Genomic DNA, 18,019 nt, shown 5'->3' on the forward strand with positions numbered 1-18,019 from the left:
GTACAAGTAGAGGGTACATCTACTTGGGTTGTTGTGACTGAGAACAAGAGAGGGTACATCTCTTGTGGATCAGTTCTAGTGGAGGATACATCCACTAGGTTGTTCAAAGAGAACAAGGGACGGTACATCCCTTGTGGATCTTTGCTTGTAAAGGACTTTACAAGGTTGAAAAGAAATCTCAAGGACCGCAGGTCGCTTGGGGACTGGATGTAGGCACGGGTTGTTGCTGAACCAATATAAAACTCTTGTGTTTGTCTTCTTCTTCCCTACACTCTTTAATTTCCGCTGTGCACTTTAATTAGCGCTTTTACTTTTGGTTAAATTAATATTTCTGCTCTTTACTTTCTTAACATTATAGTAAAAGCCTAAGAAGGGTAGATTTTTAATTAGTAAAGGTTCAGTAATAATTAATTCAACCCCCCCTCTTCTTAATTATTCTGAGGCCACTTGATCCAACACTCGCTTAGTGGACCCGTGCGCTTAGTCGACGTTTCAAATTCAAAATCACTTTTTTTTTTCACACAGAGACTCGGCTTAGCGTGAGGGTACATCCGCTCAGCGAGGTCTGCAGATTAGAAAAGTTGCAACTCTTGCTAAGCCAGGCTCTGGCCAGCTTAGTCCTAATGATGCATCTTAAGTTCAGAGAAGCATGCGCTTAGCTGAGAGGTACTCGCTTAGCGCTCATATTGCCGCAAAGAATTTCACTTAGCTGCCATAACTGGTGCTTAGCGTCATTAACCTCAATTAAGGCCGTAAGGAATTACGCTTGGCGACAATAGATCCCGCTTAGCCAAGGGAAGCCATCGCTAAGCGATCAGTTTGTCGCTTAGCGGAATTCAACTCGAATTGATTTGGGCTTAGCTTAACCTTGGCTAGCTTAGTGGAAATAATTAACCTCAGGTACCAGGGTTGTGTGCTAAGCGCTTGAAACACATGGCTTAGCGCATGAAAGATTATGTGCTTAGCGAGAAACAGGCGCTTAGCGAAAGGACTAATTTTCAAAAAGATGTTCTAAGTTTTAAACTTAGTCCTTTCCCAAGAAATTAAAACCCTTAATTTCACATACAAAGAGAGGTTGTTATGCTCCATATAAAGATTATTAAGCAAGTTCCTAATGATCAAATGCATTAAAAACAAACACAACAAAGATTAAAACTAGGTTGCCTCCCAGGAAGCGCTTCTTTAACGTCATTAGCTTGACACTTTTACCTCTCTGGGAAATCTCATGTTTTGGTTCTCACCTTCAGAACCTCTTCACCTTCTCCCATCACCTGCAAGCAAACATTGTGTTCTGGAGCAGGCTTGTCTTCCACAAACAAGTCGAAATCAATTTTCTGGTCTTCAAAACCTAACTCCAGCTTTCTCTTCCCCATGTCAACTATGCAGCTTGCAGTCAACATGAACGACCTTCCCAAGATTACAGGGATGTCAATATCTTCAGAGATATCCATGACCACAAAGTCTGCTGGGAAGATAAAATGCTTTACCCTAACCAACACATCTTCAATCACTCCATAGGGCCTGGTAATGGAGCAGTCAGTTAATTGCAAAGTCATTCGAGTGGGCATAATCTCCAACTCTCCCAGTCTTCTGCACATGGAGAGTGGCATCAAATTAATGCTGGCTCCCAGATCAATCAGAGCCTTTCCCACATTGACTTCTCCTATTGAACAAGGAATGGTTACACTCCCAGGATCTTTGTGCTTAGGGGGAAGGATCTTTTGGATTACAACACTACAATTTCCTTCCACTATGATGTTTTCCTGATGAATGTACTTGTGCTTCCTTGTCAGCATATCTTTCAAAAATTTAGAGTAGAGTGGCATCTGCTGCAAAGCTTCGCCAAAGGGCATGGTTATTTCCAGTTTCCTAAAAATATCCAAAAATCTTGTGAAATGATGATCTTTTTCTTTCTTGGAAGGCACCACAGGATATGGTACTTCCACACTTTCTTCCACAGCCTTTCCACTTCTCTTCTTTGCAACATTATTTTTTTCATTTTCAATTTTTTCATTTTCTATTTCTTTTTCTTTTTCTTGGTCCTCCATCTCTTTATTCTGGACCATTATTTTCTTCCCTTTTTTCTGATTCTCTTTACCCTTCACATCATTTTTCTTAACCTCAGCACCTGTCTTTTCACTCAATTGTTCCTTGTCTACCACATTTTCTTCATCCTCAACTTCCACAAACCTTTTACTCCTGGTCATCACAGCCTTGCATTCCTCCTTAAGATTATTTTCCGTATTTGCTCCAAAGCTGTTTGATGACTTGTTAGCTATCTGCTTGGCCAATTGTCCCATCTGTACTTCAAGGTTCTTTAGTGCTGACTCAGTACTCTTATGATTCGACATTGTTACCTGCATAAACTGAGTCAAGGTCTCTTCCAACTTAGTTATCCTCTAAAAGATGTTAGGCCCTTGTTGAATTGACCTGTTTGAGGATCCACCTTGGTCTTTATTGAACTGGTTGCCAGGGTGTGTCCTTCACTGTCCTTGCTGATTATAAGGACCTTGTTGGAAGCCTAAAAACCCTCCTTGAGTGTACCCTTGCCTCTGCTGATTCCCCATGAAATGAATTTCTTGAGTGTTATAGTTAGTGAGATTGCATTGGCTTGTCTCATGAGCTTCACAACAAATGGTACAATCTGTGACCTGCAAAACAGAAGAATGTGTAGGTTGTCCAATCGACAGTTTAGTTGGCAACTTACCAAGTGTTTTCATTAGGATCTCAAGTTGCTTAGATAGCAACTTATTCTGTGCCAACAAGGGGTCGTGTGATGTTAGTTCCAACAAGCTCTTATTTATGGGTTGATGGGTTCTGTCCCTTAGGATGGCATGATCACTGGCTGACATATTTTTTATGAGCTCAGCTGCTTCTTCTGGAGTTTTCAACTTTATTTTTCCCCCAGTAGAAGCATCTAGTAATTGCTTGGTTTGTGGTCTCAGCCCATCTATAAACATATTCAGTTGGATTGGCTCGGAGAATCCATGGGTGGGAGTTCTTCTCAGTAAGTCTCTGAATCTCTCCAATGCCTCACTCAAGGATTCATCAGGGAACTGATGAAATGAAGATATTGCTGCCTTCCCTTCAGTAGTCTTAGATTCTGGAAAGTACTTCTTTAGGAATTTTTCCACCACTTCTTCCTAGATTTTAGGACTGTTGCCTTTGAATGAGTGGAGCCACCTCTTGGCCTCTCCTGCCAGTGAAAATGAGAACAGGCTGAGTCTGATAGCTTTATCTGGTACACCGGCAATCATAACAGTATTGCAAATCTCTATAAATGTTGCCAAGTATGCATAGAGTCAGACCAGTTCCTGTTAGACAAGTGGCCTCAGATATCTTAAGAAGGGGGGGGGGTTGAATTAAGATATTCCAAACTACTTCCCCTAATTAAAAATCTATTTCACTTTTTATTCAAGTTATGAATTCCCTTAATGACAATCTTCTAAAATATTAATTCAAATAAAACAATTTGAATATGAATATAAAGCAATAATAAATAAAGGAGATTAAGGGAAGAGAAAATGCAAACTCAGTTTTATACTGGTTCGGCCACACCCTTGTGCCTACGTCCAGTCCCCAAGCAACCCGCTTGAGAGTTTCACTATCTTGTAAATTCCTTTTACAAGTTCTAAACACACAAGGACAATCCTTCCTTTGTGTTTAGAATTCCTTTACAACAAGAGACTCACGGTCTCTTAATCCCTTAGAGAATGAGAAGAAGAAGAAGAACAAATCTCTCTAGAAAGAGATGGATTTTACAGATTGAGCACTCAAATAATTCCTTAATGAATTGCAATTGAATTGGCCAAGGAATTCTTAAGAGGATAAAATGAATTTGCTCTTTGAGAGGATAAACACTTGTTGTTCTGAAAATCTCTGAGCAATTTCGTGTTTAAGTCACATATATATAGACCATTGGTGGTCATGAATAAAGCCTTTGAAAAGTTGTGACTCTTAAAATTATTTTTCTGAAAATCCTGTCTGGTAATCGATTACAGTAGTTGTGTAATCGATTACAGCTTTTAAAATTTGAATTAAAAACGTTTACTAACTGATGGTAATCGATTACCAAAATTGTGTAATCGATTACACTGTCTAAAATTTCGAATTCAAATTTTAGTAGCTGTTATAAAATATATTTGGCCACTGGTAATCGATTATATCCTCTAGTAATCGATTACCAGAGAGTAAAACCTTTGAGAAACACTTTTTTAATTTAAATCACTTGGCCAAACCTTTTGCTAATTCAATTAGGAATTCCCTTCCTAATATACTAGTGATCATCTTGATGCTGTGACTTGTAATCTTGAAGTATCTTGAAGTATTGTCTTGAATTTAATCTTGAAAAGCCCATTTACATCATATCATCATGATCATCATCAAAACATCAAAAGCAATTGCATCTACAGTTCCCACTGTTGAATGACCCTAACAAAGCATGCATCTATGTGATCAAGGTAAAAGCACACTGGAATGAAAAGCAGATAGCACAGAGAACACATAAAACATCATTACATAGATAGAAATATATTTACATCAGGTACCTACAGGGAAGATCCAATAGAGGATTTAGCTTTCTATAGTCCGAAACCTCCTTTACAACAAAGAGAAGAACAAGATGAAAGACTGCAAAAACACAAGTGGTGAGGATGTCTCCTTCACCTCTAGGATCTCACAATCACTCACAAACTCATCTCAAGCACTCAGAATGGCTTCCGCTTCGAACTTGCATCTCTGCAGATCTTCACACAGCAAAATCTCTCAGAACTGTCTGGAACTTGGACCTTTCTCTCTCTAGAACCTTCGTGCATGCAGAGCTTCTCAAGAAATGTCCAAACTCCCTTTGCAAATCTGATTTTAGGGTTAAATAGGTGGCCTTGTTCGTGCTCGTGCCCTTAGCGCAGATCTGAATCGCTTAGCGCGCATAAGTGGATTTTGGCTTAGCGCACTTGTTTCGCTTAGCGGATGAGCTGAAGCGGTGCGCTTGATGACCTAGAGCGGTGCGCTTAGCGAACTTGATAGCTCATCTTCTTCTGGATTCTTCCTTTCGCTTAGCCACTGAAGGTTGCGCTTAGTGAATTCTCGCTAAGCCAGCAGCTTGGCTTAGCGAAAGAGTGAAAAACAGCACTTTGCCAAAGTTGCCTATTTAACCTGAAATTGAGAGAAATTGATTATTAAACGCACAAAACAAAAGTATAAATTATCTATTACCTATATTTAACAAAAAGTACTTATAATATTACAAAAAAACCATAAATTGGGAAAGTTTGATACAATATACACAGGTTTTATAGATAAAAGTTAGTCGTATTCATCGACTAACACAATACAATCAACAGCAGGGACAATGGAGGAACCACCCTTGAAATCAATTCAATAGAGATCAAGGTGGACCATCCACAAGGCCACAACAACAAGGGCCTAGTCTCTATGATCGCACAATGAAGCTGGAAGAGACTCTAGCTCAGTTCATGCAGGTTTTTATGTCCAACCAGAAGAGCATAGAGTCTACCATAAAGAATCTGGAGGTCCAAGTGGGACAGCTTGCACTGCAATTGGCAGATAGATCATCAAGCAATTTTACAACTAATACAGAGAAAAATCCCAAGGAGGACTATAAAGTCGTGATGTCTAGAAGTAGAATGGCAATCCATGTGGATGAGAGTGAAGCTGAGAAGAAGATGGAGGAACATAAACAACATCTGGCACCTAAGCCAGCACTTGAACCCATTTCTGATTTTGTAGAACTTGAAGACATTAACGAGGAGGCTCAAGATGATAAGGAAGAAGAGACACCAATAAAAGAGAAAGAAAAAAGAAAGAATAAAAGAAGCAGAAGCAGAAAAATAAAAAAAGTTGAAAAATGAAAAACAAAAAGAGAAAGTTGTTGATGATGAGATAAGGAGAGGCAAGAGTGAGGCAAACACTAAAAAGAAGAAGGATACTACTCCAAATGAAGGCAAGGAAGTACCTTATCCTTTGGTACCTTCCCGAAAAGAGAAAGAAAGACATTTTACCAGATTTCTTGATATCTTCAAGAAACTGGAAATTACTTTGCCCTTTGGAGAAGCAATTCAACAAATGCCCCTCTATGCCAAATTTTTAAAAGATATGCTGACAAAGAAGAACCGGTACATCTATAATGACAGAATTGTGGTGGAAGGCAATTGTAGTGTTGTGATTCTAGGCATTCTTCCACCTAAGCACAAAGATCCTGGAGTTGTCACGATACCGTGTTCCATTGGTGAGGTTGCTGTAGGAAAAGCTCTCATAGACTTGGGAGCTAGTATCAACTTAATGCCTCTCTTCATGTGCCAGCGACTTAGAGGGCTTGAGATAATGCCTACACGCATGACCCTTCAGTTAGCTGATTGCTCCATCACAAGCCGTATGGAGCGATTGAAGATGTTTTGGTGAAGGTGAAACACCTTATATTTCCAGTTGATTTTGTGGTGATAGACATAGAAGAGGATGCTGATATTCCTCTCATTTGTGGCCGCCCATTCATGTCTACTGCAAGCTGTGTAGTAGATATGGGAAAGAAGACGTTCCAAATGGGCATAGAAGATCAGAAAATCAGCTTTGATCTATTTCATGAAGATAAAGAGCCACCTGACCGGAATGTCCGTTTTAAAGTTCATGTGATGGAGGAAAGAAGACCTGAGAAGAAGGTCCTTGAAGTGGGAACTTTATTGGATCCTGGATAACAGGATGATGCGTCAAGCTAGTGACGTTAAACAAGCGCTTATTGGGAGGCAACCCAGCTTTTCTTTCCCTTCTCTATCTTCATTTTTATTTCTTGCATGTAGTTAGGACATCTTGCTTGTGATTGTGATTTATTTCAGCTTGTTTAGTAATGAACAAAAAGGGTTTTTAAATTATGTGTGAAGAGATAAGATAAAAATGACTTTTTAGAAAAAATTTCAGATTGCTTATCCGCTAAGTGCAAACCTTGCGCTAAGCGCCATCTCTTCACGTGCTAAGCCGAGCTTGCTCGCGCTAAGCGCAAAGACCCCTGATTGATTGGTTGAATGGTTCAGCTAAGCGCACATCGTTGCGCTAAGCCCAACATCTTCACTATAAGTTGCAACTTAAGCAATGGGCTTAGGGTGGATGATGTACTAAGCGCCACTTCCTCTCTGTGAAAATTTATTATAGTTGTGCTAAGTGCGTCATCTTGCGCTAAGCCCCAAATTTATTCTGTAAGTTGAGCTTTCAAGCTGGGCTTAGCGGGGAAAGGATGCGCTAAGCGCCAACATCATTTTGTTTTGAAATCATTGGAAGTGTGCTTAGCGCATGTTGTGGCGCTAAGCCTGAATCACTCTCTGTAAGTTGAAGCCTGGTTGCACGCTAAGCCTAACTTCATAGGCTAAGCACATTTTGCAGGACCAATCAGAGCTACTATCATCGCTAAGCGTGCTTTGCTGCGCTAAGCCCGGGTATGCCTTTGGAACTTGAACTGTCAACTAGGCTTAGCGCGAAGAGCTAGGCTAAGCGCTTGAGTTTTTTTTTTTTTTTTTAAAAAAACAATTGTCAAGAGGTCACGCTAAGCGCACAATTGCGCTAAGCACTTCTGCCATGATTTCTAAAAAATAGAGGCACTACCTTAGGCAGTTACTGAGTTTTCTTTCTAAACCTTTTGTGCCTTTGCCTTTCCTTTGCTTCATTGTCACTGTGCTCAAGTGCTATTGCATTGCATTCCTTGCTTCCTCATACTTTTCACACATCGAAGTAAGTTCATTGACTACCTTTTTCATTTTATTTCATGCTTCAAACCTTAGGATAGTTTATTTATGGTTTTCGTGATTAGTATTGTTGTTAGGTTAAGTTACTTAGTTTTAGGGTTAGGTATTTTAGGACTTTAGGTAGTTTAGAAGCTCATTAGGGGCAATGTGAGTGAAAGGGGTGAAAAACCCTGTGTGTATTTCTGGGAATTGCGATGAACATGCTAAGCGTGCCTGCTGTGCTTAGCCTATTCATCGCAACTATTAAATTTTTAAGGATTTCTGATGATCACGCTAAGCGTGTTCATCGTGGCTGTTGAACCAAAATGATGCAGATGCTAATCGCGCTTATGCGCTAAGCGTCAATAGTATATTGAGATACTCATAGTAGTTCAGGCGCTAAGCCTAGCTTGCTGAGCTAAGTGCCACTTAGGTTCTGTTTATTTACCTTTGGAATAAGGCTAAGCACGCCTTATTGCGCTAAGCCTAATCTGCAGACAAAAGGATTTTCTGAGTCTTTAGGCTAAGCGTGAGTTTGTTGCGCTTAGCCCATGAGTAATTTTGTGAAGGGGATAAGCACCAGATTGCTGCACTAAGCGCCCAGCTCTGTTTTCAGTTTAAATTTTTCTGTTTTCTTGAGAATAAACCTGTGCTAATCTCTTGTGTTTTGTCTTATATTTTGCAGATGGCTTCTAGGAAAGGAAAGGCACCTTCTACACCCTCTCAAGTGTGATATGACAGATCAAGATTCACATCCCAGGAAGCTTGGGAGAGATACACAGACATTATTGTGCCTAGGAAATTGCTACCTGAGAGAAATGTGGTGGTCTACACCACAGAATTTGATGAATTCCTAGATGAGCTGGATAGAAGACACTAGAGGGAGGAGTTGACTGACTTTCTAGAAGACAACATTGATGTTGCCATTGTAAAAGAATTCTATGCAAACCTCTATGACCCCAAGGACAAATCACCTAAGCAGGTGAGGGTGAGAGGTAATCTGATTAAGTTTGATGAGGATACTCTTAACACATTTTTGAAGACCCCTATTGTGTTGGAAGAGGGGGAAACACTTTGTGCTTACTCTAGATTTGCACTCCTGAGGCCTGATCCTCAAGTGTTAGCTGCTAAGCTCTGTATCCCAGGGAAAGGATTTGAGCTTCATGTTGATGGCTATCCGGTGAAGATTCTGAGGAAGAACATGACCACTCTTGCTTAGACTTGGAGCGTTCTTTCCTTTTCAAACCTTATTCCTTCTTCCCACACATTTGATGTCACTCTTGACAGAGCCAGACTCATTTATGGCATCATCATGAAGATGGACATGAATATGGGGCACCTCATCTCCCACCAGATCTCCCTCATAGCACAACATGACACATCCAGACTAGGATTCCCTGCCTTGATCACAGATTTATGTAAGGCTAGGGGAGTTCAGTCAGATTCGAGGTCCCTAGAGAGCCTGAGTCTTGCCATTAATTTGGCATATATTAAGAAGAACTGTTGGAATCTTGATGAAGATCTGAGGCCCCTTCCACTTCAGCACCATTAGAGGCACCAACACCTTCTTCTTCTCCAGTACCCCCTTCTTCATCCACTCAGATTCCAGTTATTCCTCCAGCACCTCTACAGATGCCACTCCAAGCTCCATCATCTGCAGGACCATCAGATTTTTTATTTGCTCCACAAATGCTTCACTCCATGATGCAGAGTTTGCACCGAGGGCAGTCCATCATCATGAAGAGCCATCAGGGATTGGGCTTGCCCTCCATTATGAGCATGGAGGAGTTTAAGGCTCAGGTGGCCTGGCCAGGAGACCATCCCTCTTCTTCTGGAGGGGGTGGAACCTCTGTAGCCCAGGAGCCTGATACTGAGGAGCCACCAGCACCAGCACCAGCATAGGATGAGGAAGAGACTACTCCAGATCATACTCCACAGCCATCTCCAGCCCCTGCACATATACCTGAGGATGCTGCACCTGTTGTGAAGCCTGAGCAGCTTATATAGGATTCATTAGCAGCTCCAACACTGGATTTGAATGAAGACCAGCCACAGGAGGAGCAGGACGTTTAAATTTTTGCATTCTGAAAACTTTGGTTTATTTTCAGTTAATTTATGATTTATGTCATTTAAATTTCAGCTTTTATGTTTTAGTTCTTTAAATTTCAATAGTGTAGTTGTTTGTTTGCTTGTACAAAAAGCTTGATTGAACAGTGAATTGGTTGAACTTTGTATGCAGTGGCTTGTTTGGTATGAAATGAGTGTTTTAAAATGATTTGATTGAGCAAATGTATGAATTGAATGGATTGGGATGATTAGATGATTGTTTTGATCAAGTTTTGCAGTCATTAGAAGAGAATGAGCATGTGATTGGAAGTATGTCTGAAAATGTTAGTTGGTTGTCAAATTGATTGTGAAGGAATGCATTAATCGTATCCCGGTGAAAGTGTGATCTTTAAATTTTGAGAGAAAGGACTATCATTTAGTACTGATTTTTGTGTGAATCTCTGAAGTATGGATTGGATGCATGAATTTGAGGATGATGAAGGCCATGTTTGATTGTGATAGACACTTAGCCAAAAAGCTGACCATGTGCTTGAATGAATGATCCCTTGTACCCAGTTTGAGCTGAATGAATTTATTGATTGATTGAACCTGGAGCCTATTCAGTTGTATCTTCTGCTACCTTATTTTAGGTTGTAGGAGAGCATCATCCACAGAAGCTGGGTTCAAAGCAAATTTGTCCCAAATTTGGGGGAGGCACTGGGTAAGAATGGAAATGGTCAAAGTAAACAGCATACACACTATTTTTGCACATACACATAATATCTCTGTATATATTGTGTAAAAAAAACCGTAAGTACAAATGAAATTAATAAGTATGTATGCTGCAAAATAATGGAAGCTAAGTGCCTAAATAAAGGGTGAGTATGGGGTAGGAATGAATAAAAAGGTGAAGGTTATTCTATGGATGAATGCTCTCCTAGAACCTAAGCTTTTGAATCCTAGAAAAACCATGAATTGTTGGCAGCCTAACCCCATTACAAGCCTAGAAAGTCCTTCGGATTCATTTTGTGTGTTCATTGCTGTATGATATGAGATGAAATGCAAAGGTTGGAACTTGTGTTGGTTGTTTATGATGGAATAAGCCTAAACACTTGAGCTTGAGTGAAACAATGACTGTGAGGTTTTGGTTGATGATCCTTCCTTGATTTCTGTCATGCTTACTAGCTTATTTCAGCTGTGACTCTAATGCTTATGCTCCTATCTTTGAAAAGTTGCATGCTTGTGAGAAGTAATTGATTTAGGCATTCCAGGATATTCAGTTCATATGGTTGAATTCCTTTATGAATCAAACACCATTTTCTTTTGATTGACCACTGTCTTTGTCACTTGAGGACAAGTGAACTGTTCTTTCTTTGTCCATGAGAAGCTTCATTAAGAGGCTTCCTCGAGAAGCTTCCTCGTGGCTTCTTTGAGAAGCTTTCTTGAGAGACTTCTTTGAGAAGTTAGATTCTTATCTACCCACACCCCTCTATTAACTAAATTAACCTCCTTGAAAATAATTACGGATAAAATAACACAACAAAATAATCAAACATCAGATATAATTATATATATATATATATATAGGGTGTTACAACTCTCCCACCCTTTTAAAAATTTTGTCCTTGAAATTTACCTCTATGCTTGACCAACCCCAGTCCACGGAGTGACTCTCAAGAATACATGATCACCAACCTCGAATTCCAAATTCTTCCTCCTCTTTTCTTTTTCATTTTCTTTTTAAAAGCAATTCCACATGTCATTTTTTAATTGGAGCAAAAAGGGCCCACCTTTACCTTTGACTTGACCACCTACTCAGCCATAAAAGAAGAAAAAAATTGGACCTTTTTGGATGCTGAAATCCTGCCTTAGTTTGCGTGCCGCCTCTCCGGTTCCAGTTCTTCGCATTTCTCTGCACCCGTCGGGGCCCGTTTTCAAAGGTAGGCAATATATATATCGAAACGCTCAGAATGAGACCCTGAGCGTGGTTAAGAGGTTGGTTTTTTTAATTATAAGTTGCACGCAAAACAATAATTTTTAGACTAATTAATTGTGAATTAATCTATAATCATCCAGTTATGGGTTACTCTTCATTAATTAGTCTAACCCGCGTATTTTTCTCCCAATGTACATACTTCTACCAAGAATATATATATACACTGAATAATATATATATATATATATATATATATATATATATATATATATATATATATATATGTGTGTGTGTGTGTGTGTGTGTGTGTGTGTGTGTGTGTGTATATATATATATAATTATTTAAATGTAATACTTACAAAATTCCGGGTAGAAATTCCAGGATGTCACAGAACACACAAAACATCATTACATAGATAGAAATAAATTTACATCAGGTACCTACAGGAAAGATCCAACAGAGGATTTAGCTTTCCATCATCCAGAAACCTCCTTTATAACAAAGAGAATAACAAGATGAAAGACTGCAAAAACACAAGTGGTGAGGATGTCTTCTTCACCTCTAGGATCTCACAATCACTCACAAACTCATCTCAAGCTCTCAGAATGGCTTCTGCTTCGAACTCGCGTCTCTACATATCTTCACACAGCAAAATCTCTCAAAACTCTCTGGAACTTAGACCTTTCTCTCTTTAGAACCTTCGTGCATGCAGAGCTTCTCAAGAAAAGTGCCAAACTCCCTTTACAAATCTGATTTCAGGCTTAAATAGGTGGCCTTGTTCGTGCTCGTGCACTTAGTGCAGATCTGGATCGCTTAGCGCGCATATGTAGATTTTGGCTTAGCGCGCTTGTTTCACTAAGCAAATGAGTTGAAGCGGTGCACTTGATGACCTAGAGCGGTGCGCTTAGCAAACTTGACAACTCATCATCTTCTGGATTCTTCCTCGCGCTTAGCCACTGAAGATTGTGCTTAGCGAATTCTCGCTAAGCCAGCAGCTTGGCTTAGCGAAAGAGTGAAAAACAGCACTTTGCCAGAGTTTCCTATTTAACCTGAAATTGAGAGAAATTGATTATTAAACTCACAAAACAAAAGTATAAATTATCTATTACCTATATTTAACAAAAAGTACTTATAATATTACAAAACAACCATAAATTGGGAAAGTTCGATACAAGTTTTATACACAAAAGTTAGTCGTATTCATCGACTAACAACTCCCCCAAATTTACAGTTTTGCTTGTCCTCAAGCAAAAGAGAACAACTCACTTGTCCTCAAGTGGTAAAACATGCAGTGATTATGTACAGGGGTGTATGCATCAAAATTCATTGATTGCATGATGAGAAAGATGAAGCAATGTGTAGCTAGACAAAGAGGAGAACAAAATGTGAACAATACAATTAGATGAGGTTAATCATAAGACAGATTCAAGGAAAGTAGCTCAAACCACAGTCTCACGGCTATTGTCTCACTCAAGCACAAGTGTTTAAGCTATTTATTGATAACAACTAACAGGAGGTCCAATCTTTGCATTTCATCTCATGCCATCAAGTCATAAATGTATAAACAGAATCAGAAGGACTTTCTCAGGCTTGTAGTGAGGTTTGGCTACAAAAATTCATTGGTTTTTTCTAGGATTCAAAAGTTTAGATTCTAAGAGAGCGCAAGTCATAGACTAATCCCAATGATCTTTTCTTGTTTTGTACAAATAGCCTTCTCACTATTCCCTTTTCTTAAGTTGTTTTAGACCTTATTGTAACAGCACAACTTATTTTATCTTTATTTTTTTTTAACATACAACTTATTTGTTGTGTGTGTTGATGCTTAACCTTTTTCTTTTAATTCTTTTCAACTTTTCTCCTGAAATTTAGAGTAAATTTTCCTTGAACCATATGCTCTCCTAAAATCTAAACAAGGTATTAGGAGATAATCATTTAAAGTTCAGGGTTCAATTCATGAAAAATCAATAAGCCTTATACAAGGGAGCAAAAGATACAAGTATCATTCTAGGTAAGCTATTTGGTCAAAAGAGCTTGTGTCTATACAATTCATGGCCTTCATCATGTTCTGAGTTATACAAATCATTCTAGAATTCAGAGATTTATGCAAAGATCATTATTCAAAGTTAGTCGTTCACTCACAGAGTAAGGTCACACTCTCACCGGTTTTTGGTTCAAGCTTTTCTTTCACAATCAGTTTGTCTAGTGACTAACCATTCTATTATAAGTTCACACTCTTGTTCTTTCTTTATTCAGCATGCATTAAATTTTAAACAAGGCATATACAACCATTTTCACAAAATAAATAAACTACTTCACTGCCATACCATCAAAAGTTAAGTTAAACTGTTCACGATGCTTCAAGATGAGCAACTAAACTACTCATGCACAAAACTAAGAAAAAAAGTAACTAATGTACTAACATCAAAGTTATACTAATAATTCAAAAAGCACAAAAAATAATCAACAGGAATTTAAAAATCCTGTGATTGGTCCTGGGTTTCCTGTGTCTGGCCCTCCTCCTCTTCCGACAAATGAAGTACAGGAGTAGCTACAGGAGAGGTGTTTGGAGACAGGACTGCTGTGGAGAAGTGGTATCTGCCACTGGTGCCGGAGGCTCTGGAGTGGCCTCATGAGACTTTTCAGGAGTGGCTGCGGCTTCCTGAGTTACAACTACCCTCCTCTTCCTGATCAAGGGCTCAGGAGTGGAAGACTCTGATGACTCATCCGCTGGCTGATGTGGTACCTGAGCGGCGGGATCCTCGTCGTCCCTGTGAAGAGGAGGCTGAGTCCCGGGCCAGGCTACCCATTCATTAAATTGCTCTACTGTAGGGATGAAGTTTGGAGGTGCTACCAGCTGGAGACTTTGCAGCAAAATAATCTGCCCCTGATGTATGCTTCGAAACGTTGAAAATCAGTAGGAGGTAGGGTAGAAGGAGCTACTGCAATACGAGCTAGAGGAGGAGCTACTGATGTAGAACCTAGATGAGGAGCTGCTAATGTAGAAGGAGCCTCAACTAGCCTTGCCCTTGGTCTTCTGGCCGCCCTAATAATAATTGTTGGATCATCAGGGTTCCAACAATTCTTCCTTATGTAGGCCAAAATAATGATCAGGCTCAGACATTCAAAGACAAGACTATCGGAGGCAACTCCTATGGTCCTACATAAAGTTGTGATAAGAGCAGGAAACCCGAGTCTTGAGGAGTTGGACTGGGCCATAGAAGTAATCTTCCCAGAAATGAGGGCTTCGACATTCATGTCCAGCTGAGTAACTAGGCCAAAGATTAACCTAGCTCAATCTACAGTGAGCAAGGGTGGTTAGATCTTTTCTGAGGATCTTCCCCGGGTGACCTTCAGCATTTAGAATAAACCCTCAGCCGGGTATGCACAGTGCAACCTCAATTTCTCTAATGTCAGTAGGCATCCTGCAGTATCTTGAGTAGGTGGGCAAAGATTCACCCTCAGCAAGCACCACAGGTGTTTCTAGAAAGGCATTGAGGCTGTCTACATCAATCCTTATTTAGTGGCCCCGGATTCTGACTTGTTTAGGTGAAGGCCCCTCAGGACTTTAGAGGTTGGCATAGAATTCCTTCACCAATGCTAGGTCAATGCTACTATCAGCTAAGTTGGTGAGGCGCTTGTGAAAGTTACACCTCTCCAGCTCGCCCTTGAATTCATCCAGCTCTGTGTGATACATTTCCACGTTCCTCTTACATAATATGTGTCTTCCCAACACATTATCAGTATATCTAGTCTAGGCCTCAAAGGAATGGAATCTTCTTGTATCATATTGAGTAGTGGGCCTTAAACCGACACTCATTCTTTTCCTGGAAGACATCTGCAGACAAAGGAATCAAACAATTGATCAGGACAAAATTTATTAAAAATTAAAAGAGAAAAACTGAAAAATAACACTAAATAAAAAAATAATGGTCGTTTAGCGAGACAGTTATTGCTTAGCGGCATTATGTAAAAGGCACACCCCCGCTTGGCAAAACATGGGTCGCTTAGTGGGTTTCACAAAAAACAACACTGGGCTTAGTGACACAGGAGTGCCGCTTAGCAGAAATTGCTACGGTCCAGTGTCTGCAAAATTGGCTTAGCTGGCGAGGAGCCCGCTAAGCCTACAGTCAGCCGCATGGATTTGTGCTTAGCCAAGGGTAGGTTGTGCTTAGCGGCACTAAACTGAGCAAAAATTTCACTAAGTTATGGAGGCTTAGCGAACAGGAACGGTCAGCTCAGCAAAGGCCGCAAGGATTTTCACTTGGCACAAAAGATTCTGGCTTAGCACGCGACCAATTAGTCAGAAAAATGGTTAAGTTACCTGGGCTTAGCGATTCAGCCTCGCTTAGCCACAAGTAGTTCAGCAAGATGATGAGTGTTCATCCTTAAAAGATGGACTCGCTTAATGCGGTAAGCGCGCTAAGCGAGTTCTTTAGATAACGCTTATATACAATGAGTATTGATGAACTCGCTTAGCGCAGTATGCTCGCTTATTGAGTTCATCGCGTTTTCTAGAAAACACAGAAAACATAGCTTGTTTTCTCACACTTTTCAAGCCTCTAAAAGGCATATCAGACATGCCATGTATGCGCCATACTCAATTCAGTATACAAGCGTACATAGCCTAATCTTAAACTAATTCTAACAAAACATAAAATCCCTAAAAATCTAAAGTTGCAGTTAAAGTCTTCTACCCTAGAGTTAAGACATGAAAAAGAGAAAAAGGATCAAGGAACTTACTTGGATGGTGTATGATTAATGCTTCAAAGTTGAAAATGCACAAAGGAAGTACAGATGCAAAATGTGCAAATTTTTGGAGAGAGAGAGAATGTAGAGGCGAGGTTTCTGTAATCTGGCAAATGTGAGTGTAACTGCTGTTACACTCACTTAAGCAGTTTCGATACATTCGCTTAGCGGACCGTTGCGCTAAGCGAGCAAGAGAGACGTTTGGTTTCTAAACCAGACTCGCTTAGCGAACGTGCACTTAGCCGACATTTCAAATTCGAAAACAATTTTTTATTTTTATTTTTTATTTTATTTTTTTGAATAGAAACTAGGCTTAGCGCGAAAGTACGTCTGCTTAGCGAGACCTGCAGATTAGAAAAGCTATAACTCTCGCTAAGCATGGCCCTGACCAGCTTAGCTAAAATGACGCATTTTGAGTACAGAGAAGCATGCGCTTAGCTGAGACGTACTCTCTTAGCGCTCATATTGTCGCAAAGAATCTCACTTAGCTGCCATGACTGGCGCTTAGCGTTATTAACCTCAATTAAGGCCGTAAGGAATTGTGCTTGGCAACAATAGATCCCGCTTAGCCACAGATAAGTTGGTACTTAGCGTTCAGGCTGAAGCTTAGCTGAATTCAACTCAAATTGATTTGGGCTTAGCTTAACCTTGGCTAGCTTAGCAGAAATAATCAACCTCAGGTACCAGGGTTGTGCGCTAAGCGCTTGAAACTCGTGGCTTAGCGCATGAAAGATTATGCGCTTAGCGAAAGGACTAATTTTCAAAAAGATTTTCTAAGTTTTAAACTTAGTCCTTTCCCAAGAAATTAAAACCCTTAATTTCACATTCAAAGAGAGGTTGATATGTTCCATGTAAAGATTATTAAGCAAGTTCCTAATGATCAAATGCATGAAAAACAAACACAACAAAGATTAAAACTGGGTTGCCTCTCAAGAAATGCTTCTTTAACGTCATTAGCTTGACGCTTTTACCTCTCTGGGCAATCTCATGTTTTGGTTCTCACCTTCAGAACCTCTTGACCTTCTCCCATTACCTGCAAGAAAACATTGTGTTCTGGAGCAGGCTTGTCTTCCACAAACAAGTCGAAGTCAATTTTCTGGTCTTCAAAACCTAACTCCAGCTTTCTCTTCCCCATGTCAATTATGCAGCTTGCAGTCAACATAAACGGCCTTCCCAAGATTACAGGGATGTCAATATCTTCAGAGATATCCATGACCACAAAGTCTGCTGGGAAGATAAAATGCTTTACCCTGACCAACACATCTTCAATCACTCCGTAGGGCCTGGTAATGGAGCGGTCAGCTAATTGCAAAGTCATTCGAGTGGGCATAATCTCCAACTCTCCCAGTCTTCTGCACATAGAGAGTGGCATCAAATTAATGCTGGCTCCCAGATCAATCAGAGCCTTTCCCACATTGACTTCTCCTATTGAACAAGGAATGGTTACACTCCCAGGATCTTTGCACGTAGGTGGAAGGATCTTTTGGATTACAGCACTACAATTTCCTTCCACTATGATGTTTTCCTGATGAATGTACATGTGCTTCCTTGTCAACATATCCT

Source organism: Glycine soja, chromosome 7, assembly GCF_004193775.1.
Source record: "Glycine soja cultivar W05 chromosome 7, ASM419377v2, whole genome shotgun sequence".
NCBI classification, from domain to species: domain Eukaryota; kingdom Viridiplantae; phylum Streptophyta; class Magnoliopsida; order Fabales; family Fabaceae; genus Glycine; species Glycine soja.